Raw genomic sequence first — 26679 nt, forward strand, 5'->3', positions numbered from 1 at the left:
AAATATCAAAAACGAAATTTGTTGAGTGATACAAAATAAAAAAAAAAGTGCGGACATGAATATAGTGAATTCAAATCTCCGTAAAAATTGAACTTTGTCGTATTTGTGTATTTCAGAATACAAAACATTTCAAATTGAGTTTATGCACGTTTGCGAGATCGATACATCATTAGCTAATTCTAGGATTTTGTTTCACAGTTTTTTAAAACACTTAAATATAATTTTGCACTTTTTTAAAAATGCAAGGTGCACTGGAGCTCAGGAACCAAAAGAAATTTCCGCTCCCTTCGCCAGGCAATAAGTGCATTTCTCTTCCCTACTTGAAATGCTTCAATGAAAAACAGTAAGTGTACTTCTATATTTTGTTTTAAGTGAACATTTTAAAAACGAACTAAATTTATATTAAGACATAGCAGCATTCATAAAAAAATTCTTTTTACTAGTTCCGTCTTGAGACGATGTTGTTTCATAATATACCAATTTGAGATGGTAGATATTGCTACTTTTTTGCAATGTTAACCAAACTTTTTTTTAGAGTACTGGCGTACCATACTTTTATAGAATGCAGATGTTTGAGTACGAGCACGCTACCACTCGCTGAGAGCAACGAGCATAGCAACACTCCACATCGGCTAATCCAAAGATAGCCACCACAGACAAAACAAACACACAAAAGAAAAGGCCTATCCAAAGCTAGACAATAGAGCCGCGTCTCGACCGGTGTTGGATGCCTCCGAAGAACAACATCTGCCAAAGGACTCCCCTCGTCGATGCCCCATCAAAAGCGAAAGATGGGGGGAAAAGGTTGACCCCAAGAAGGCATCGTCTTGGACTCGCCAACGATGGCATGCATAGCGCCTCCGAAAAACAGCCTTGAACAGCGACGAGCATCGGAGGAGGGCAAACATGAACTCCACGCCGCATCTCCCAACACGATGCTCCCAACAGAGTGACGACGCCAAGGACGCCACCATCGCGCAGATCCAACTCCGGACCTAGGCTTTCGCCCGGAGACATCTACCAAACCGGTGGAAGAGCGAAAAATGTGTTGGCACACGTCGGCGACGCCTCCAAGAAGGGGAACGACACCCGCGGGTGCCGTCATCGCCCGAACCACCCGAAGGCGGGCAAGACTTTCGTCTATAATGCCGCACACTTCCCTCTCTACCCGCCGGAGTGGGGCATCCATCCAAGTTGTTCACACCGCCACCGCCGCATCAATCCCCATTGTAGCCGAAGTGTCGTGGATCTCCCGCGACCCGCACGAACGAGAGCACACCTTCTTCCCATAGCCCCCTCCCTTCTTCCACCTCCCGTGCGGTCGCGAGCTCGCTGCAATGCCGCTGTCAACTCCTGACAGCGCAACAGCCGAAACCTACATGCCTAGATTGGGCCCGGCAGGGCCCAGATCTGGTATGCGCCGCCAGCAGACAGCCTGCCCGCGTTGCTCTGCCACAACCTCCGCCACCTCCAGGACCAGCGCCGGTGGCACCATTGCCGCGCCACCTGCAGCACCTCCATGGCCTGGGAAGGCCCGCGCCGCCACTCCTTGGAACCGCGTCGCCGCCTGCGCCGCCGCCCACGGTCTCGCTACGCACGCAGGGCTCCCCGCCAAGCAACCCAACCAGCCCCTCCGCTCCACCTCGTCGCGCCGCCGCTATTCTCCTCTACCGGCGCCGCCCGCTTGTCGTCCCGCCCCGCGCGAGGAAGGCCCAACGGGGCTCGCGAAGACCCGCCCGCCGCCCTTTGACGGTCGGGAGCCGCCACCACCGCCAGCGTCGGCGGCGACAGCGGCCAGGGGTGCCGGGGCGTGGAGGCGGCCGCTCGATCTAGGGTTTTCCCTCCGGGGTCGCCCACGCGTGCGACCCGGGAGGAAGGAGTTTCCGCTATGTTGACCAAACTTAATACCGTGGACACAACTAAGCTCGTATGATGCCACGGCCACCGCATCGGTTCGCCCGGCTTCCAGCTTACCCTTAAGGGCATAAAATGGAAGGAATATGGTAGTTAGTTCGAAAACAAAGATAGCGTGTTATGAGAAATCAAACTAAAAACTACATTATTTAAGCTCTGCATTGTCTAAGTATTCTACATTGTTTGAACTTTAAATGAGTCAGAGTAAAAAATATTCAAAAAGTCCCAATTAGAAACTATACATAGAAAGGTAGTACAACAAAAGAGACCATAGCACTTTACTACATACTAGAATAAAAACCTAGAACTAAACAGAGCAGAATGTATTGTTCTAAACAGAGAAAAAAAAATCGATGATGTCAACAGAGCTAAATCTATGATCAAAATAGAGCAAAATATATGAACTAGACAAATCTAAATCTATGACCAAAACAGAGAAAAATCTATGAATTGTTGAGTAAAGAGCAAAACTAAATAACACATCATAGTATTAATTAGAACTAACACGACAAAACTTATTCTAGGCTTTTACCTTAGGCGAGGTGGGGTCACTTGCCATCGAGGGTCGAGTCCCCGCGCCGAAACTGCAGTCAGAGGACCCCGAATCCTCCCCATACCCCCTTCCTCTTCATCCGGCGCTGCTAGTTCAGCCATTGTGGCGGCGGCATCAGGCCCTAGGGTCTTGCCTAGGAGCAGAGACATGGCTATGGAGGCGGCAAGCTACGTCCGTAACAACGCCTGTTTGGCGAATTATATCTGTTGCGCAGAGATGTAGATAGCCCTATGCATCGCCGCCACTCGAACTACATATTCGACGCGCTTGCGCTCGAATGCGGTGTGGCCGGCGACGGGGTCTGCTTGGGGGACTAGCGGGGACGCAACGTGTAGTCTTGGCAGCATAGCGATTATCTAGGGTTGTCGTGGCGTGCGGAGCTGCGGCTGGGGGGACCACATGCGTCGCTGGAGGAGGGTGCGATGTCCTGCAGCCCGTCGACGTTTGTGGAGTCCGCCATGACAAGTGTGTGTACCGTGTGTGACTAGGACTGGTTGGGACTTGGGACAGACTGAGAGTGAGAAAGAGGGGGGGATTCGGTTTGTAATTAGCTTGCTAATGCGCACCCGCATGCCTGTGGGTCACACGTAATTTTTTTAAACCATGATGGTACCAAATTTCGATGTTTTTTACTATGGATTTTTCATCGTTTATCACTTGGTTTTATTGGGTTTTCATTGGATTTTGTGTTTCGACTAATATTAATATCGCAATCCAAGCGAAACCTTGTTTTGAATTATGTATTTCAGGAAACAATCATTTATGGAGGATCTAAGGACATTTATGAGCTGATTGCAATGAAATAAAGAGATTTACTTTAAAGGCCAATTCCATCCAGGCGCATCAGAAGGTCTAGTGGGCATCCGTACGGGCGGGACCGACCGTACCGCACGCCCATACTGCGCGCCACCGCCTTCCCCATATCAAGGCAAACCTTTTTCGTAAAGGCAACGACAACAGCAACGCAACACAGCAGCCACCATTCGCTCCAGAATATAGGAGATCAGATCTGAAGAGGGAAAAGACCATCCTCGACTCAATCGAAGATCAATCTCATCAAGATCACCACTTCATCCATCACATCCCACTTGTACTGAGAGAGGAATTCATACTTGTAAGTTTAGGGATTGAAACCTCTGTTCCATCTTGGTTTGTATTTGATTTGATCTTCAACAATTGTGGCTTGATAAGGTAATATCGAGATGAACTTCATTTACTTTGATATGATATCATTATATTATTCTCCTCTAATGTGTGAGTAGATCCCATTAGCATGGGAGAAGTAGGGGATTTGTGAGATATGATGTGCTAATTTTATTCCATCTATTTGTGAATTTATGATTAAGATGATTATATATGAGTATGAATATCTATGTGCACCTAATGTTGTTATCTAATTTAAGGGCCCAGATAACATGATCTCAAGAACTCATAGACATGAACTTGTTTGCTACTGAATCAGGGACCCCTGAGTGACACGGCTGATATCAAAGAGGATCTAGCAATACTCGAGGAATCACAAGGAACCACCAAGATTAAAGATTTAATCTGGTTTAACTACCTTAATAGATGCGTTGACCATGGCTTTGGTAATAGGCAGAAGGATTATTGGAGGAAGATGAAATCAACCAAGAGGAGTCTTTTTCTCTTTTGGGCTGCTTGGCTTAAGAATCATATTCACTAATCTCATTTATTTAGCCGGGCACATTCACTATCACCATGAACTGAATCCCCCTGCGCCTACCTTTCCATCCGCAGAAACTCGTCTACTTCTTACTAGTTGTTTACTTTTATGCACTTTACTTTATTGCATTTTCAGCACTTCAAGACCCCATCATTTACATTCACTATTTTTCATTTCAATTCTTGTAGTCAATTCACCTAAGACTTGTGACACCTTGGGTGCGATAGAAACACAGCAGATAAACATCCTCCTACGCTACTCGTTGAGATACGATATAAAAACCGGAAATAATACTTCCATAAAAACATGCACGAATGACCTTGTGTTCTTGCACGCCATCAACTATTTTCTGGCACTGTTGCCAGGGCGCTAGGTGTTTGTTTTTTGACACTTGTAAGTTTTCATGATCTCTGTTGAGGATAGAGGTTCTACACACTCAGGTAGAGTTTATCTACCAAATTTTATTGATCAAGTACCAGACTCTAGACGTCTGTAAGTTGTTCAAAATCTTGCTAATTCACGTGTTGTAGACATAAACAATTTAAGTACCTTGATGGAAAACTTATCCATCGCCGCTAAGGCAGCTGGGCCTAGCAAAACCTTAGGACAATATGGAACTCCTTCAACGTTAGTTGCAAAAAATCTTATAGTTTATCCTGATGTAAAGGGCATCAAATATGAAATAGATCTTGAATTACTAACTATGATGCAAGAGAATGCCTTTTCAGGAGAAGAACATGAAGATCCAAACTCTCACTTAACTAAAGTGAATGATATATGCGAGGTAGTTTGGCCAAGGAGTTTGCCAAAATATTTTTTACTCCTCAAATTATTTTGTTGCACAAGGCATTCCAATGTCTGCAAGCCTTACCAAGAAATACTATTACTAGCTGAAAAGACTGCATTAAAGAATTCATGAGTAGATTTAATACTTTTTTATAAGACTATGCAGGTAAAAAGGGATATTACAAATTTCTTCCAAAATATTGGAGAAAGCTTTGCTCAAGCTTGGGAAAGATTCTCCGGATTACTTATGAGGGTTCCCAACCATAGTTTTATGGACCACTTAATTTTAGAATACTTTTATGGTGGTCTTAGTGATGAATCTAAACAAATGGTTGATGCATGTGCATGAGGAACTCTAATTTCATTGACCTACAAGGAGGTAATAAACCTTTTCGCTGAGAGATCCTTGAATGATGAACAATACAATCCCTTAGGTGAGGTTGAATCAAAGAAATGTATGCTCTTTATAACCCCTGAACTTATGCCTGAGGTAAAAAAATCAATGAAAGAAAAACGGTATCAAGAAGAGCAAGCTCGTAAGGCTAAAGAAATCTAAAGAATGACCCAAGAGGAGAACAACCTCGTCGATCCACAAGATGATATTGATCTTGAAGAACGAAGGAAGAAGAAACAAGCTTCAAGAGAGAACCTCGAAGAAGATACTGAGAATCAAGATGAGGTGTATGATTCTGATGCTGAAACGGTAGGCCCAAGCGAAGAAGCTGGGGTAAGCCGTGAAAAGGAGGAGTAAAATATAATATCTAAAGAAAAGTAGCTAGAGAAGCAGAAAGCTAAGAAGAAACCAAGAGCGAAGGAATCGGAGCCAGCACCAAAGGTAAAACCAAAGGTACCTACTAGGGATATTCCTTATCCTGATAGAATGAAAGCTGATCATAGTCAATATCTTTATGATGCTTTTGCTGATGCTCTTGGTAAACTTCGTTTAGAACTTCCATTGGCAGAGGCTATACTAGTTCCCACTTATACTAAATTCCTTCGAGACATTCCTAATATAAAAAAGAAAGTAACTACAAGTGTGGCTGTAATGACTAGCTATGGATATAAACTCCTAGCTAAATTAGGTGATCATGGTATACCTACCATTACTTGTGCAATAGGAAAGACTAGTATACATAATGCTCTATGTGATCTAGGTGCAGGTGTTAGTGTTATGCCATATGACCTTTATAAGAAATTAGGCGTAGGAGAGTATTCTCCGACATCCATCACTTTACAAATGGCGGATAAAACAACTAAAAAGCATGTGGGGATAATTGAAGATGTTTTGCTCGGAATTGACCAAGATGTCATACCCACCGACTTCATAATCCTTGATATGCCTCATGATTATAAACTATCTATTATACTTGGGAGTCCATTTTGAAGTACTGCAAGAGCAAACATTGATTGCACTGGCGGGAAGGTAGTCTTCAATATATATGATGACCAAATTACTTGATACTTCCCAAAGAAGCCAGAAGAAGGAAAATATTTGCCATCTTCTAAACGCACCCAAGAGGTAAATGTATTTGATAGTGGACAACTTAAAATAAGTTCCACTAATCAAAAATATGCTTGAAACAAGTGGTGAGTTTCAAATAAAATGCTTGATGGTAGTCAACCCATCCTTTTTTTCAATATAATTTAAATTTCTATAGTCTTTTATTTTTTTATTTTTAGTCATTAGGTTGTCCATAATAAAGTGTGCTTAGTTTTGAGGTTCTCTAGATTTTTTGATAAAAACGACTAAAATTAGAGATTAGAAGGTGAAGGGAACACTACTAGGAAAAGGGCTATAGCTGCAGAGTATAGTGCTGGCGCACTAATATTGATGCGCGTCGGTGGCAAATACCGTTGGCGCACCAAAAGGGCACCGTGCCAGCGAAAAACTGATACCGTCGACGCACTGGAAACTTTGTGCACTGACGGTAAATGTTGGCCGCGGCTGCATCTCTTCCGGGCCTGGCCCAAGAATTACTGCCGACGCACCAGGCCCGTGGTGCGCCGGTGCTATTTTATTATTTTCGGCGCGCCCTTGTCCTGGTGCACCGGCAATAATTCTTGGGCCAGGCCCGGAAGAGATACAGTTGGCTGCTCCGTGGGCACACCCTTACCTTGGTGCGCCGGCAGTAACCTGAGAACTATTTCCCCTGCACTCATTGCTTCCCACCCTCATCTCACTCTCCCACTACTCCTACCACACACTCAATCCGACCCTTCTCCAAACTCAGCTCATTTTTTTTCCATTTCTACCCATAATTTAGCCAATTTGACCAAATAAATTGATATTTTTTGAGAAAATCTTCCCATCCTACATGCATCCCGCATTCTCTATGTAGATCTAGATCTATCTATCCCGCATTGATCGCTCAATCTAGATCTAAATCTAGAAAATAGGAACCCATACGTTGTGGTCGGCGTGATGTCGCGATCTCGTCTACTTATATACCAACCAAATAGGTGATTAATAAACAAATTGCAAAATGAAATCGCATATGTGTATATATTGGTACTATCAAGCAAAGCGTGTGGAATATATATATATATATATATATATATATATATATATATATATATATATATATATATATACACCCGGGTGTAGTTACACCCACGTGTGTTTCTCATAATCTAGCAAGTATCTATCATACCGAAGAGTATGTATATGTAGTATGAAGCGGAAATTCAATTCGGCTCCCGGGTGCGTATGCTCCCTCTACCAAAAAAACATATTTCGAAATGTCAAAAAATTTGGATAAAAAATTCTACATGTACATCTCCATAATGTATGTGCATTCGCTAAGTTTCACGAAAAACCAATATTTTTTGTGGTCTATGTAAAAAGGAGAAACTTTATCTTGTGAAAAGCATTATTTTTAGCACTGAATTTTATCTTTTTTACACATGTCACATGATAAGTCGATTTTTTATGAAACAACTTTCTGAGCGCGTAGCACGTGAAGATGTACGTACAAATTTTTTGTTTCAATTTTTTTAAAATTTAAAATGTACATAAGATGTATTTCAAAATATAGGGAGCATACGCACCCATGTTCCAAAACAGTATATAAAGCTATTTTGGTAGTATATATACTACTTTGTAGGTAGTATGTAGATTTTTTACGTACACTCATTTTTTACGTATACATATGTATGTATTTCGGATATATAGTGCAAACTGTGAGTTCATTTGTATTTTTTTCACCAAACTTGGTTTGGGGTATCTTAGATATAGTGTAGGAACATACTCAAAATGATAAAGTATCGGATATACTTCCGTATGGTAGTATATTAAGTATGGGTGTAACTACACCCGGGAGTATAAAGTATATATATTGTGTTTGTGTTTGCGAACGAACGATTTGATGAGATGAAAATGAGTTGCCAATGTTGTGCCAAAATTTTGATTCGTTAAATTTTTGTTTCGGCACATTTCTGGCGCTCCTAGGTCCTAATGTGTAGGAAGTTCATGCCAAAATTTTCCGTGAAAATTATCGACGGATGCATGGTTCTAATCAATTATCTTGCCGTGCAGGCGATAATAGTCATCAAGATGAGGTAAAACATCGTGATGACATATCTCAAACACGCGATTGCCGACATGTATCGAAATAACCTCACAGAGATATTGTGTCTATGTCAAAAATCCAAACTACGGAAAATGGGTTGGCAACTATTCAGGAAAACTGCAAGGGCACCTGCTCTCTAGTGGTTTCATGCATGGACACACTCAATGGATAAGTGATGATAATGATGCGGAGGTCAATGGGGCGTCGGAAGCAGGTGGTAATGCTCGGCAAGAAGGAGGGAATCATGATATTGATGACGACGAAGAGTTTGTCGCACATGACGATGCATATCAGTATCATGATGAAAAAAATGTTCAAGCCGCGGACAATAACATTGATGACGACGAAAGGGTGATGCTAGCTTCAGTCGTCCGAGACCCTCATCTTCAAGATCTGCTTCTCGGAAAGACGAAAAACGCTAGGTGGAAATCAAAGCTTGAGCAACTGGAGACAGACTCGAATACTCCGTTGTACGACTCAGTCGCGGGTTCGAAGAGTCCCGCTTGAGAGTAGCGCTCGATGTTCTGCAGATGAAGGCAAAACACGGATGGACGGACACAAGCGTGAACGACATTCTGGAATACTTGAAAGATCTCCTTCCTGGCGGGAACACATGTCCTGGTAGTCTAGCCGAGGCCAAGAGAATCACGTGCCCTCTCGATTTACCACACGAAAAATACCACGCCTGCATCAACGACTGTATCATTTATCGCAAGGACGTGGACAAGACCAAACGTCTGTTGTGTGACACTGATCGATACAAGAAAGGGAAAAAAGAAAGCTACTCGGAAAGTTGTGTGGTACTTCCCGCTCGCCCCCCCACCCCCCCCCCCCCGGCTGCAACTGTTCTTCGCGGACCGCAAGGAAGCAAAGCTCATGCGCTGGCACGCTGAAAGAAAGGAGGCAATGTTGAATGATGTAGAGCGGTTTGAACACCCAGTGCTGACACACCCTTCGGATGCAAGCCAGTGGAAAGTATTAGACATTGAATTCAAAAGTTTCGGGGCAGATCCCAGAAACATCAGGTTGGGTGCGAGCACAGACGGATTCAATCCGTTCAGAAACCAGAGCAGCACACATAGCACCTGGCCCATGTTTGTATGGATGTTTAACATCCCCCTAGCTGTGCATGAAGAGCATGTACATACAGATGAGTATGCTAATTCAAGGGCCAACACAGCCAGGAAAAGATATCAACATGTATCTCAAACTATTAAAGGTGGAGCTTGACACGTTGTGGGCGGAGGAAGGGGTAGATGCATGGGACACCATCGCAGAAGAATATTTCCCTTCGAGAGCCGCGTTGGTCACGACGGTGCATGACTACCTCAGATAAAGATATATTGTGTGCCAGGTGTGCCATGGACACAAGGCATGTGTCATGTGCATGGAAGAGACGTTGTTTTTGCGGCTTGGTAAGGATCTCGGCTCTTCGAAAACCATTTACATGGGGCATCGAAGGTGGCTACACAAGACTGGCCCATGGAGAAAGCATGGAGATCTGTTCGATGGTACAGATGAGCCCCGAGGACCTCCACGTAAGAAGAGCGGTGAAGATATCGATACATTATGGAAAGGTTGGAAAGAGTGCCCCATGCTGTCTCCCTGACGAGGCCCCCGGCAGCCCTTTTTTCCATCCGAACGATGTTATTCGGCCCAGCCGCGCCCCCGGTTCCTTGTTTTCCCCGGGAATAGGCCCTTAATCCATCTGGAGAGCCCAGGCTATCCCCGGCCTCCCGAGGCGCGATCGGGGACTCTGGACGAAACAATAACGTGTGAAACATCGAGCGGGCCCGCGGTATTGGCCACTGAAAAGGTAGCTCCCTCCATTTATTTCGTTTTCCCTCCAAAATGCGCCGCATATACCCATTTTCCCCACCGAATTTTGGAGGAGCTACCGCCATTCCCCCACAGTTGAAGCTCCTCCTCTTCCCTTCCACCACCATGCGGCCAAGAAGATCACCGACGATGGCGCACCGAAGGCGAGGAAGCTGCGGGCGCCAAAAGAGAGGCCGCTGGGTTGGACCAGCGCAAGGTGGCCGGCGGATGTGGAGGAGCGGCAGACCGAAACTCGCGACAGGGAGGAGATGGAGAAGAAGCTCACGGCGAAGAGGGCGGTGGCGGTGGCGGATGAACATGCGAGGCTAGTTGATACGTCTCCGACGTATCGATAATTTCTTATGTTCCATGCCACATTATTGATGTTATCTACATGTTTTATGCACACTTTATGTCATATTCGTGCATTTTCTGGAACTAACCTATTAACAAGATGCCGAAGTGCCAGTTCCTATTTTCTGCTGTTTTTGGTTTCAGAAATCCTAGTAACGAAATATTCTCAGAATCGGACGAAATCAACGCCCAAGTTCCTATTTTCACCGGAAGCATCCAGAACACCCGAGAGCCACCAGGGAGGGGGCACAGGCCCACCAAACCACATGGCGGCGCGGCCAGGGGGGGCCCGCGCCGCCCTATGGTGTCATCGCCCCTTCGACCCTCCTGCGCCGCCTCTTCGCCTATATAAAGCCCCTGGATCGAAAACCCTGATACGATTGGCGAAAACCACAGAAACCTTCCAGAGCCGCCGCCATCGCAACGCCAAGATCTGGGGGACAGGAGTCTCTGTTCCGGCACGCTGCCGGAGCGGGGAAGTGCCCCCGGAAGGCTTCTCCATCGACACCGCTGCCATCTCCACCGCCATCTTCATCAGCGCTGCTGCTCCCATGAGGAGGGAGTAGTTCTCCATCGAGGCTCGGGGCTGTACCGGTAGCTATGTGGTTCATCTCTCTCCCATGTACCTCAATACAATAATCTCATGAGCTGCTTTACATGATTGAGATTCATATGAGTTTTGTATCACTACTATCTATGTGCTACTCTAGCAATGTTATTAAAGTAGTTTTATTCCTCCTGCACGTGTGTAAAGGTGACAGTGTGTGCACCGTGTTAGTACTTGGTTCATGCTATGATCATGATCTCTTGTAGATTGCGAAGTTAACTATTGCTATGATAATATTGATGTGATCTATTCCTCCTACATATGCATGAAGGTGACAGTGTGCATGCTATGTTAGTACTTGGTTTAGTCTTTTGATCTATCTTACACTATAAGGTTACCAAAATATGAACATAATTGTGGAGCATGTTAACTCCGGCATTGAGGGTTTGTGTAATCCTACGCAATGTGTTCATCATCCAACAAAAGTGTAGAGTATGCATTTATCTATTCTGTTATGTGATCAATGTTGAGAGTGTCCACTAGTGAAAGTGTAATCCCTAGGCCTTGTTCCTAAATACTGCTATCGCTGCTTGTTTACTGTTTTACTGCGTTACTACTGCTGCAATACTACCACCATCAACTACACGCCAGCAAGCTATTTTCTGGCACCATTGCTACTGCTCATACTTATTCATACCACCTGTATTTCACTATCTCTTCGCCGAACTAGTGCACCTATTTGGTGTGTTGGGGACACAAGAGACTTCTTGCTTTGTGGTTGCAGGGTTGCATGAGAGGGATATCTTTGACCTCTTCCTCCCTGAGTTCGATAAACCTTGGGTGATCCACTTAAGGGAAAACTTGCTGCTGTTCTACAAACCTCTGCTCTTGGAGGCCCAACACTGTCTACAGGAAAAGGAGGGGGAAGTAGACATCAAGCTATTTTCTGGCGCCGTTGCCGGGGAGGAAAGGTAAAAGGTACTCACACTCCGGACCTCGGCTACCAAGCTATTTCCCGGCGCCGTAAGTACTCAAAGCTATTTCCTTTAGATCCTGCAATTGCATCTTTTTGTTTCTTGTTTACACTAGTTTGGCATAATGGACAAAAATGAGCTTCTATTGCTATTTCCTGATTTAAAACATGGATTGTTTGATGCGAAAATTAAAAACCTATGGAATCTTATTTGCATGCTGGTAGTAATATTAGTATGAACGCTTTGAACACCATTGTTGATAATGATATAGAAAGTTCTAAGCTTGGGGAAGCTGGTTTTGATGAGCATGATCTTTTTAGTCCCCCAAGCATTGAAGAGAAAATTTTCTTTGATGATACTTTACCTCCTATTTATGATGATTATAATGATAGTAGTCTTTTGTTGCCACCCACTATGGAGAGTAAATTTGATTATGATTACAATATGCCTCCTATATTTGATGATAGCTACTTTGTTGAATTTGCTCCCACTACAACTAAGAAAATTGATTATGCTTATGTGGAGAGTAATAATTTTATGCATGAGACTCATGATAAGAATGCTTTATGTGATAGTTATATTGTTGAGTTTGCTCATGTTGCTACTGAAAGTTATTATGAGAGAGGAAAATATGGTTGTAGAAATTTTCATGTTACTAAAATGCCTCTCTATGTGCTGAAATTTTTCAAGCTATACTTGTTTTATCTTCCTATGCTTGTTACTTTGCTCTTCATGAACTTGTTTATTTACAAGATTCCTATGCATAGGAAGCATGTTAGACTTAAATGTGTTTTGAATTTGCCTCTTGATGCTCTCTTTTGCTTCAAATACTATTTCTTGCGAGTGCATCATTAAAACTGCTGAGCCCATCTTAATGGCTATAAAGAAAAGAACTTCTTGGGAGATAACCCATGTGTTATTTTGCTACAGCACTTTGTTTTATATTTGTGTCTTGGAAGTTGTTTACTACTGTAGCAACCTCTCCTTATCTTAGTTTTGTGTTTTGTTGTGCCAAGTAAAGTCTTTGATAGAAAAGTAAGTACTAGATTTGGATTACTGCGCAGTTCCAGATTTCTTTGCTGTCACGAATCTGGGTCTACCTCCCTGTAGGTAGCTCAGAAAATTAAGCCAATTTACGTGCATGATCCTCAGATATGTACGCAACTTTCATTCAATTTGAGCATTTTCATTTGAGCAAGTCTGGTGCCATTTTAAAATTCGTCAATACGAACTGTTCTGTTTTGACAGATTCTGCCTTTTATTTCGCATTGCCTCTTTTGCTATGTTGGATGAATTTCTTTGATCCATTAATGTCCAGTAGCATTATGCAATGTCCAGAAGTGTTAAGAATGATTGTGTCACCTCTGAATATGTTAATTTTTATTGTGCACTAACCCTCTAATGAGTTGTTTCGAGTTTGGTGTAAAGGAAGTTTTCAAGGGTCAAGAGAGGAGGATGATATACTATGATCAAGAAGAGTGAAAGCTCTAAGCTTGGGGATGCCCCGGTGGTTCACCCCTGCATATTTCAAGAAGACTCAAGCATCTAAGCTTGGGGATGCCCAAGGCATCCCCTTCTTCATCGACAAATTATCAGGTTCCTTCTCTTGAAACTATATTTTTATTCAGTCACATCTTATGTGCTTTACTTGGAGCGTCTGTATGCTTTTATTTTTGTTTATGTTTGAATAAATTGGATTACATCATGCTTGTATGGGAGAGAGACACGCTCCGCTGGTTCGTATGAACACATGTGTTCTTAGCTTTTAGTATTCATGGCGAAGTTTCTTCTTCGTTAAATTGTTATATGGTTGGAATTGGAAAATGATACATGTAGTAATTTGCTATAATGTCTTGGGTAATGTGATACTTGGCAATTGTTGTGCTCATGTTTAAGCTCTTGCATCATATACTTTGCACCTATTAGTGAAGAAATACATAGAGCATGCTAAAATTTGGTTTGCATAATTGGTCTCTCTAAGGTCTAGATAATTTCTAGTGAGGTGTTTGAACAACAAGGAAGACGATGTATAGTCTTATAATGCTTGTAATATGTGTTTTATGTGAGTTTTGATGTACTAGTTCGTGCTTGTGTTTGCTTCAAACAACCTTGCTAGCCTAAACCTTGTATCGAGAGGGAATACTTCTCATGCATCCAAATCCTTGAGCCAAACAACACTATGCCATTTGTGTCCACCATACCTACCTACTACATGGTATTTCTCCGCCATTCCAAAGTAAATTGCTTGAGTGCTACCTTTAAAATTCCATCATTCATCTTTGCAATATATAGCTCATGGGACAAATAGCTTAAAAACTATTGTAGTATTGAATATGTAATTATGCACTTTATCTCTTATTAAGTTGCTTGTTGTGCGATAACCATGTTCACTGGGGACGCCATCAACTACTCTTTGTTGAATTTCATGTGAGTTGCTATGCATGTCCGTCTTGTCTGAAGTAAGAGAGATCTACCACCTTATGGTTAAGCATGCATATTGTTAGAGAAGAACATTGGGCCGCTAACTAAAGCCATGATCCATGGTGGAAGTTTCAGTTTTGGACAAATATCCTCAATCTCATATGAGAAAATTATTAATTGTTGTTACATGCTTATGCATAAAAGAGGAGTCCATTATCTGTTGTCTATGTTGTCCCGGTATGGATGTCTAAGTTGAGAATAATCAATAGCGAGAAATCCAATGCGAGCTTTCTCCTTAGACCTTTGTACAGGCGGCATAGAGGTACCCCTTTGTGACACTTGGTTAAAACATGTGCATTGCGATGATCCGGTAGTCCAAGCTAATTAGGACAAGGTGCGGGCACTATTAGTATACTATGCATGAGGCTTGCAACTTATAAGATATAATTTACATGATACATATGCTTTATTACTACCGTTGACAAAATTGTTTCATGTTTTCAAAATCAAAGCTCTAGCACAAATATAGCAATCGATGCTTTTCCTCTATGGAGGACCATTCTTTTACTTTCAATGTTGAGTCAGTTCACCTATTTCTCTCCACCTCAAGAAGCAAACACTTGTGTGAACTGTGCATTGATTCCTACATATTTGCTTATTGCACTTATTATATTACTCTATGTTGACAATATCCATGAGATATACATGTTATAAGTTGAAAGCAACCGCTGAAACTAAATCTTCCTTTGTGTTGCTTCAATGCTTTTACTATGAATTATTGCTTTATGAGTTAACTCTTATGCAAGACTTAATTGATGCTTGTCTTGAAGTGCTATTCATGAAAAGTCTTTGCTTTATGATTCACTTGTTTACTCATGTCATATACATTGTTTTGATCGCTGCATTCACTACATATGCTTTACAAATAGTATGATCAAGTTTATGATGGCATGTCACTCCAGAAATTATCTGTGTTATCGTTTTACCTGCTCGGGACGAGCAGAACTAAGCTTGGGGATGCTGATACGTCTCCGACGTATCGATAATTTCTTATGTTCCATGCCACATTATTGATGTTATCTACATGTTTTATGCACACTTTATGTCATATTCGTGCATTTTCTGGAACTAACCTATTAACAAGATGCCGAAGTGCCAGTTCCTGTTTTCTGCTGTTTTTGGTTTCAGAAATCCTAGTAACGAAATATTCTCGGAATCGGACGAAATCAACGCCCAAGTTCCTATTTTCACCGGAAGCATCCAGAACACCCGAGAGCCACCAGGGAGGGGGCACAGGCCCACCAAACCACATGGCGGCGCGGCCAGGGGGGGGCCCGCGCCGCCCTATGGTGTCGTCGCCCCTTCGACCCTCCTGCGCCGCCTCTTCGCCTATATAAAGCCCCTGGATCGAAAACCCTGATACGATTGGCGAAAACCACAGAAACCTTCCAGAGCCGCCGCCATCGCGACGCCAAGATCTGGGGGACAGGAGTCTCTGTTCCGGCACGCTGCCGGAGCGGGGAAGTGCCCCCGGAAGGCTTCTCCATCGACACCGCTGCCATCTCCACCGCCATCTTCATCACCGTTGCTGCTCCCATGAGGAGGGAGTAGTTCTCCATCGAGGCTCGGGGCTGTACCGGTAGCTATGTGGTTCATCTCTCTCCCATGTACCTCAATACAATAATCTCATGAGCTGCTTTACATGATTGAGATTCATATGAGTTTTGTATCACTACTATCTATGTGCTACTCTAGCAATGTTATTAAAGTAGTTTTATTCCTCCTGCACGTGTGTAAAGGTGACAGTGTGTGCACCGTGTTAGTACTTGGTTCATGCTATGATCATGATCTCTTGTAGATTGCGAAGTTAACTATTGCTATGATAATATTGATGTGATCTATTCCTCCTACATATGCATGAAGGTGACAGTGTGCATGCTATGTTAGTACTTGGTTTAGTCTTTTGATCTATCTTACACTATAAGGTTACCAAAATATGAACATAATTGTGGAGCTTGTTAACTCCGGCATTGAGGGTTCGTGTAATCCTACGCAATGTGTTCATCATCCAACAAAAGTGTAGAGTATGCATTTATCTATTCTGTTATGTGATCAATGTTGAGAGTGTCCACTAGTGAAAGTGTAATCCCTAGGCCTTGTTCCTAAATACTGCTATCGCTGCTTGTTTACTGTTTTACTTTGCGTTACTACTGCTGCAATACTACCACCATCAACTACACGCCAGCAAGCTATTTTCTGGCACCATTGCTACTGCTCATACTTATTCATACCACCTGTATTTCACTATCTCTTCGCCGAACTAGTGCACCTATTTGGTGTGTTGGGGACACAAGAGACTTCTTGCTTTGTGGTTGCAGGGTTGCATGAGAGGGATATCTTTGACCTCTTCCTCCCTGAGTTCGATAAACCTTGGGTGATCCACTTAAGGGAAAACTTGCTGCTGTTCTACAAACCTCTGCTCTTGGAGGCCCAACACTGTCTACAGGAAAAGGAGGAGGAAGTAGACATCACTAGTCTCCATGTCCATGAACATGGGCTAGCCGCGCGTCGGCCAATTCCCCTATCCATGGCCAACCCAGGGTACGATCGGCTCTCCTTCGACCTTCTCGCCGGCGTCACCAGCCATGTTCCATGACATCTACGTCACCGACGTGTTGAGGTTTACGCCGTCGGTGCCGGAGTACGACGATGTGATGCACGAGGGCATCTCGCATGCCCTGCGCCAACGGCCGCTCCTTCTCCAACCCCGGGATGCCGCCGCCGAACGACGGTGTGATGCACGAGATGATCACGTCGGGCTCCATGGCCTCCGCGTCGAGCCCGGGTTTCTTCACACAAGAGGAGGCAAGAGCGACGGAAGCCATCGCGTCACGGGGTGCCGTCGACGATCAGAACGACGAGTTCGAAGACGACACCCAAGGCACCGAGGAAGAAGAAGAAGAGCAGGCCGGCATCGAGGAGGAGGAGGAGGACGCGGCTGATCCCACAACGACGGTGAGGAGGGGGAATAAAAGGAAGAAGAACTCGCCGCCGACCGAGCCGCGGATCAAATGGACGGGCACACAAGAGGAGTGCCTCGCCGAAGCTTGGAAGACCGTTTCCATGAACGGCATCACCGGCGCCAATCAAAACCATGAGACGTATTGGCAGCGGGTCAAGTTGGCGTTCGACAAACGCAAGATCTTCGATCCCTACTTCAACAAGACGGTGATGATACGCGGCGACAAGGCCATGGGCACCCATTGGGGGATCATGCACGCGACGTGCAGCAAGTGGCACAACATACATGAGGAGATCGACTTTGAGCAAAAGGTGAGCTCACTCGTCGTGCCGTCTGTCGATCCTGGATCGCCGAGGTTTCATTTTGATTCACCGGCTTGTCTTTGCTGATGCGTCGTGCGTTCGACATGTACAACGATGACACCGACGACCAGACGTTCAAGTACCTCAACGTCTTCGCCCGCATCGAGAATTGCGAGAGGTGGGCGGACGTACGCCGGAACCTCGCGAAGAACAAAGACGAGCAATACAACCCCGATGCTCCAACCCCTGCCGCGTCGGCGGGCCGCCCCGAGCTCGTCCAGAAGAAGCTGAAAGAACTGAAGAAGGCGGGCCATCCAGCCGAAAGGTTGCAGGCTTCCTTCGACAAGTGTTGGGCCGACGCGAGGGCGCACGCCGCCGGGAGGGACGACAAGTATGACGTGCGGTGGAAGCAGATGCTCCCCAACCAGGGCGTCCGGATCGCCTTGCTAAAGGCAACCTCCGCGGCAAAGAAGAGGAACACCGACCTGGCGTTCCTGATCGACGGCAAGATGGACGAGGAGACGAGAGCTTGGTACAACGCCCATCGCCAAGACATCATCCGGCCTCCGTCGAGTGCTTCGTCCTCTCCTTCGACGTCCACTCCCACCGCTGCGACACCGGTGGCCAACGATGCATCGCCGCCCGATTTCGCGGCAGACAAGGCGCAGGAAGGGACCGCCGATGTGTCTGTTATCGTTTAGTTTCTGTTTCGATCGCCGGTATGTGGCTAATCCGATCGCCGAACTATTGGACGATGCTTTTATGTAGCGGGAAGACGATTTTTTAAAACTATCCCCGCTGATGGATGAATGCCGGGGTGCGACTGAAAAAATGTTGTCACCCACGTCCTTTTTCAATTCAATCCGGCGTTTGTTTCATCCGGATTTTGGCATCGGAGCCTCAAACGGCTGGAGGTGTTCTAATGATCATCACATATAAAATTAGCTCCCGGGAGCCCTATTACTTGGAGAGTGAAAACGTACGAAAGATGGGCCATCTGACGTGCACCAATCACTGGTACCACTCCACCACCAGCACCCGATCCGGTACGAGTATCCCACACAGCGAGCAGCGATTTCTTGGTTTTGGCCTTTTGGGTACGTGTTGCCTCGTCATGATGTCCACCCACAACAGCCAGTCACCGGCCAAAGATACTACGGGTGTGCCGCCAGTAATTGGTCGAGACCAGCAGCGCCGGTGGCCGGAAAAGTGAGGTAGCCATCTAGTCTAGCTGAAATGGTGATGGCCGGGGCCGCCTGACGTTACACCACATTGGCATCGCATCTCTCTATAAATGGACGCTGCACCATGCACATTATGTCGTGATGGTCTAGCTCGTACCATTTGTCTATTTTCTTGCTAGTGACTGGTTGATCATCATTGGCATGTGGGTTTGTCTACTAGCGCCCATCAACTGATCTTTCTCTCCCAAAAACGACAAGCAGAGCAACTAAACTGGTGCACGTGAGCCTGCCGGCCTCCCTTAACCAACATCTCCCTCAAAACAATCTGGTGGTGCACAGCAATTGCCACTCCCAAAAGCCACCGTACAAAGTTTTGTCAAGACGGTTTATGTGTATATACCTCTTCCATCAGGCCAGGAACTATATATGATCGACAAAAACAACACCTTCTCCATCAAGGACTATGATCGACAGAAATAATACTCCGTACTCTTCTCCACCAATAAACATGATTTGACGGAGATATTTGACAAGATCGATGCCGGATTTATGACCTTTCGCTCCCACTGTGTGCCCGAAATAAAGTCTCAACAACTTCATAATGGCCATTTGCTGATTATAATGAGGAGATCGTAGAGCAAATCTGCTATATACACTGATATGACGCACCCATAAAATTATTTGGTGCCGATGAATGATGCACCCATACACACATGTTGTGCCAATGCCAATAGGCTCTAGCAATCGGCCATTAATGAATTGCGTCTGCCGTCGGTCAACACAAAAGGTCTCTAGATTCTAGCTACCAAAAGCAACTAGGTGTAAACTACTAGTGTTCAACCCGTCCACTTGCAGGCCGGGGCTAGCGATTTGGACATTCAAACATATATTGTTACAGATATTATTCAAACTAGAAGGCTTTGCTACTGAAGTTGTTTATGAGATACTGAAGCTGCTTAAAGGTTTTGCTAAATACCTCCTCTATTCAAACTATAAGTCTTATTTTAACTATCTTAATCTATATGACCGTCTAATACACAATATTTTCTTGATGGTTATAAAATTGCAATAATAAAAAAGTATTTGTGAATAAGAAAATAAAATTCTTAAGGTTGGGTAATAGAAAAGGATGGCAAAATAATTGTAGGCTCGTATGCTTACAATTAATAAGCAAACAGTGCAATGTGTAAGAAGAATAAGCTGATCAATAAAAAAAACAAATGGGCAAAGAAGACAACCTTAGGGTGACTTCTTTTGGGCTTCTACACCGGCTTCGAGGTTGCGGACAGCCGAAGCCCAAAAGAACTCTTCGGCTTGTTCCGGGCTTTTTTCCACCGAGAAGCTCCCACGCAGTGCAATCCCAGAAACTGGTACCAACCAATTTCCCGAGCTTCTCCCTTCGAAAATCTAACCGGTACCTAACACTACCCCTTAGTTGCACTAGTATTTACAAGTAAATGCCATACCACAGATGACGGATATCGTTTTGAGCTTTCGGAAAAAAAAAGCACAACGCGACCCCAGCCAACTCCCGTCCCCTCTCGTGACCCTGTAGAGAGCTAGGGTTCCGCCGCCGCCGCCGCTCCACGGCCGCCTCCGCCCTCGCCGCCTCTTCACCTGCAGCTGACGACGAGCTCGAGCTCGACTTTCCCAGCCCGAGCTCGACCTTCTCCTTCACAAGCAGCGCCGACCTCGAGCTCAACCTCCCCGACCGCCTCCCTCGTCGTCTCTCCACCCGTGTCCGGTGAGGAGCTCGAGCGCGACCTCCCCAACCGGCGCTTATTATGAAACTAGGGTTTAACCGGGGTACTCGTTAGAGTCCGGGTTGCGTGTTTATATAGGCAGGAAGAACCCCTGACGTGGTTGTTACAAAGATTGTTAAGATCGTATGTATTGAGGCGGTGTACTACACAGTGCCCAACACATACGGTATACATGTATTTCAACAGCCCCTCTTAATCTAAACTGCGAAGAAGATTTAGATTATGCCTGAATTCTAGAAGACCTCTAACAGGAAGAGCTTTGGTAAAACCATCAGCAACTTGATCTCTACTAGAGACAAACTTGATAGCAAGCCTATTTTCTGCCACTCGTTCTCTAACAAAGTGGAAATCTATTTCAATATGTTTTGTATGAGCATGAAATATTGGATTTGCTGAAAGATATGTAGCACCAAGATTATCACACCATAGACATGGTTTTTCTTTGAGTTTAACACCAAGCACCCTTAAGAGTGCTTCAACCCATATCATCTCTGCTGTGGCATTTGCTAGTGCTTTGTATTCAGCATCAGTACTTGATCTTGACACTGTAGCTTGTTTCCTTGCACTCCAGGAAACTAAATTTGGCCCAATAAATATTGCAAAGCCTCCTGTAGAGCGCCTATCATCAAGGCAACCAGCCCAATATGCATCTGAGAAAGCGCTCAAGAATGTAGAGGTAGAAGGCTGAAAATGATACCAATGCCAACAATATCTCTAACATAACGTAGTATCCTTTTGACCGCTGTCCAATGAACTGTGGTAGGTGCATGTAAAAACTGACACACCTTATTAATTGAGAAAGCAATATCAGGCCGTGTGAGTGTGAGATATTGCAAAGCACCAACAATGCTGCGATATTTTGTACTATCCTAGGGACCTAGAGGGTCTCCTGACACAAGAGAAAGAGGATCTGAAGAGGATAACTGTGTAGGAGAAGGCTTACAATCTCGTATTCCAACTTTATCCAATATATCCATAGCATACTTCTCTTGTGTAAGCAACAAGCTATTCTGTATTTTCTTCACTTCAATTCCCAAGAAATAGTGTAAGTCACCAAGATCCTTGATAGCAAAATCTTTATTCAACTCCTTAACCAAAGCAACAATGGCCTGATCTGAAGAACTCGAGACAATTATATCATCAACATAGATTAGCATAAATATTGTAACATTTGCCTTCTGGTATAAGAACAAAGATGTATCTGCCTTTGATGGTACAAAACCAAGACTATGCAATTTTGAACTTAATCGAGAGTACCATGCTCGAGGGGCCTGTTTTAAACCATAGAGAGCTTTATCCAATTTGCAGACAAAATTAGGAGCCTTTGGATTTTCATAACCTGGTGGTTGTCTCATATAAACCTCCTCTTCCAGAACACCATGTAAAAACGCGTTCTTGACATCTAGCTGCCGTAATTTCCATCCTCTAGCCACTGAGATAGCTAAGACAATTCTAATAGTAGCTGCTTTAACAACGGGACTAAAAGTATCCTCATAATCCATTCCATACCTTTGTTTAAAACCTTTTGCAACGAGGCGAGCTTTATACCTGTCAATAGTGCCATCTGCTCGTTACTTGATGCGATACACCCATTTGCAATCAATCAAATTTTATTTGAGCTAGGTGGTACTAGGTGCCAAGTTTGATTTTGGAGCAATGCATCATATTCCTCCTCCATTGCTTTGCGCCATTTGGAATTTTCAAGGGCACTCGAGAAAGAACGAGGTTCACCTGTAGCTGCAAGTAATCCATAACGTATTGTACCATCCATATAAATTTTCGGAGTTTTAATACCTTTTAGTAGCCTGGTTTGCATTCGTGCTGCAGGAATTACTGCAGCAGACGGAGCCACAGAAGATCCGGCGGAGACAGGAGCAGCATGGGGATCTGCAGAGGATCCTGGACCAGGTTCCTGGCCAATCAGCAGAGAAGACCGCGTCTGACACGCAGGAGAAGGGGACCGCGGCGGGGCCTGCGACGGCGATCGATTTCCCGGGCGCTGTATTGTCGGAGAGGCATTTATTGCTGGCGGGTCCCGCGACGGGGACGGCTGGCGCAGGCGACGCGTATAGACGCGTAACGGGGCGGAGCCAGCATGAGTGGACTGTTGCTGGCCACTGTGCGCAGCAGAGGAGGCAGGATCCGCCTCGGGATCGGAGGAATCCGAGGTTGCAAGAGAATACTCCTCAGAGTCAGCGCCCAGTTCGTCATTTTCTGCAGAATTTTCCTGGGTACTGTTTGTAGGGATTCGTAGCATAGAAAACAAAAAAATTCCTACCGCGAGAATGCAATCCAATCCAAGATGCAATCTAGAAGACGGTAGCAACGAGGGGATGAACGAGACTAACCCTTGAAGATTTCCAAAGCCTACGAGATTAGAGCTCGTTGTTGCAGAAGATGATCACTTGCCGCTTTCAAAAGCGCGTAGAAGATCTTGACGGTGCCATAATCGGGCAGCACCTCCGTACTCGGTCACACGTTCGGTGTTCATGAAGACGACGTCCTTCTCCCCGTTCCAGCGGGCAGCGGAAGTAGTAGATCCTCCTTAAATCCCGACAGCACGACGGCGTGGTGGCGGTGTCGATGGAGATCTCCGGCGGAGCTTCGCTAAGCGTTTGCGGGAGAGGTGTAGGAGGAGGGGCGGCTAGGGTTTGGGGAGATGGGGTGGCCGGCCACTAAGGGGTGCGGCCAAGCTATGGCTTGAGGTGGCCGGCCCCCTCCCCTTGTCCCTCATTATATAGGTGGAACCCTCAAGTGTTGGACTACAAGTCTTCGAATAAGACACAAACCCAAAACCTTCCATGTGTAGGGAAACCTACCCAAGGTGGGATTCCCACTTGAGGTGGGATTCCCACCTTTCCATGAGGGGGCGTGGCCGGCCACCTTAGGTGGAGTCCACCTGGGACTCCACCCCCTAGGGCTGGCCGGCCATGCTAGGTGGAGTCCCTCCGGGACTCCGCCTTCCATAGTGATTTCTTCTGGACTTTTCTAGAACCTTCTGGAACCTTCCATAAATGCACCGGATCATTTTCAAACTTATAAAATGACTTCCTATATATGAATCTTATTCTCCGGACCATTCCGGAACTCCTCGTGATGTCCTGGATCCCATCCGAGACTCCGAACAAAACTTCGAACTCCATTCCATATTCAATATCTACTAATACGACATCAAACCTTAAGTGTGTCACCATACGGTTCGCAAACTATGTAGACATGGTTGAGACCTCTCTCCGACCAATAACCAATAGCGGGATCTAGAGATCCATAATGGCTCCCACATATTCAATGATGACTTAGTGATCGAATGAACCATTCACATACGATACCGATTCCCTTTGTCACGCGATATTTTACTTGTCCGAGGTTTGATCATTGGTATCTCTATACCTTGTTCAACCTCGTCTCCTGACAAGTACTCTTTACTCGTACCGTGGTATGTGGTCTCTTATGAACCATTCATATGCTTGCAAGCTATTTAGACGACATTCCACCGAGAGGGCCCAGAGTATATCTATCCGTCATCGGGATGGACAAATCCCACTGTTGATCCATATGCCTCAACTCATACTTTCCGGATACTTAATCCCACCTTTATAACCACCCATTTACGCAGTGGCGTTTGATGTAATCAAAGTACCTTTCCGGTATAAGTGATTTACATGATCTCATGGTCGAAAGGACTAGGTAACTATGTATCGAAAGCTTATAGAAAATAACTTAATGACGTGATCTTATGCTACGCTTAATTGGGTGTGTCCATTACATCATTCACATAATGACATAACCTTGTTATTAATAACATCCAATGTTCATGATCATGAAACTATGATCATCTATTTATCAACAAGCTAGTTATATAAGAGGCTTACTAGGGACTCATTGTTGTTTACATAACACACATGTATCAATGTTTCGGTTAATACAATTATAGCATGCTATATAAACATTTATCATAAAAATAAAGATATATAATAACCACTTTTATTATTGCCTCTTGGGCATATCTCCAACACTGTTCTCACTCATTTCTTCATCAGTTTCGCTCAAATTTTCACCGTTGTGTTCATCATCAGATAGGAATTCCTCAGCATCATCAGGTGGAGGTGTATCCTGGCCATGGTTAGTGACAATTGGTATAATGGGTAAAGGCATATGATCAACATGTGAAGCATCCCCATTAGTACATGGAATATTCTGTGGTGGTAACAAAAGAGTTTCTTCACGGTGACGTTTTCCAGCTTTCATATAATGGGTAAAGGCATATGATCAACATGTGAAGCATCCCCATTATGGGTAAAGGCATATGTAGGGATGCAAAGGGAAAGACATTCTCATCGAACACCACATCTCGAGAAATGTAGACACGACCAGTGTTCACATCTAGACACTTGACCCCTTTGTGAAGGGGACTATACCCCAAGAATACACACAGTTTTGATCTGTAAGCAAGCTTTCGTTTGTCATAAGGACGAAGATTGGGCCAACAGGCACACCCAAAAATCCGAGGAGAGTCATAATTTGGGGAGGTGTGGAGGAGACGTTCTACAGGAGTTTCATTGTTGATGACTTTGCTAGGAAGTAGATTGATTAGAAAAGTGGTTGTGAGGAAGGCCTCATCCAAGGATTTTAGAGGCATAGATGCATGTGCAAGCAAAGACAGTCCTACTTCCATAGTATGACGATGTTTACGCTCAGCGAAACCATTTGTTGATGGGCATGAGGGCAAGACACATGATGACTAATGCCAACTTTCTGAAAGAAGGTGTTGAGTTTTTCATACTCACCACCCCAATCTGTTTGCATAGTCACTATCTTTCTACCAAACTTACGCTCAACATAGGCTTGATAGTTAAGAAAAACTTGGTAAACATCAGAACATTTCTTGAGCAAATAAATCCATGAAAATTTACTGAAATCATCGATAAAGCTTACATAGTATGAATGTTTACTAAGGGCAGGTGCTGGACCCCATACATCAGAGAACACAAGCTCAAAGGGAACTGTGGACACACTGGTGGACACATGATATGGCAACTGATGACTCTTAGCTAGTTGACAAGAATCACACACATAAGGATTTATTTCTGGACTATATGAAAGCTGATTTTTCCTAACGATCTGTTGCACCACAAATGAAGAAGCATGTCCTAAGCGGCGATGCCATGTGGATGAAGATGGCTTTATTATGACGAAGGCTTGCTTGGAGGATGTAAGGGTACATTGCCCCTATGTGTGGTTTTGGTAATTAATGACAACCCCTATGGACTAATGTTTTCATTGAAGTTTATATGAAGGAATATTCCATAGGTTCTACTTGTACTCCATGTGTTGGATTCAAGTATGGATGCCATGAAGATAAAGGTATATCTTGTGTATTGGCATCAAGATCATCGGTATGAAGATACATATGTGATATGATCAAGAAGAAGAAATGAAGATGGAGTTCTTATGTGGAACTCAATATTAGCCATGCTCTATCTTATGTGAGTATGAGAAGATACAAGGATTGAGTTGGGCAAGTTCAAGATGAGCATCTCAAGTGGATCACATGCTTGAAGCTTGCCGTCCATTTGGTGATAGTGGACATGTGAAGATGTGCTTCAATGGAGCTTTCCCATCATAGTGTATGGGGGAGTATTTGTGAGTCTTCACGAAGCAACATTGATCAAGTGAGGCATTCCGGCTTGTGTAGAGCTTGAAGAGTTATCATCAAGATCAAGCGGGATGCGCAAGGCAAAGGTATGGCCTTGCTAGGTTTTCCTTTTACCGGTCTCAAGGTGGATGT

Source organism: Lolium perenne, chromosome 4 (assembly GCF_019359855.2).
Source record: "Lolium perenne isolate Kyuss_39 chromosome 4, Kyuss_2.0, whole genome shotgun sequence".
NCBI lineage: Eukaryota > Viridiplantae > Streptophyta > Magnoliopsida > Poales > Poaceae > Lolium > Lolium perenne.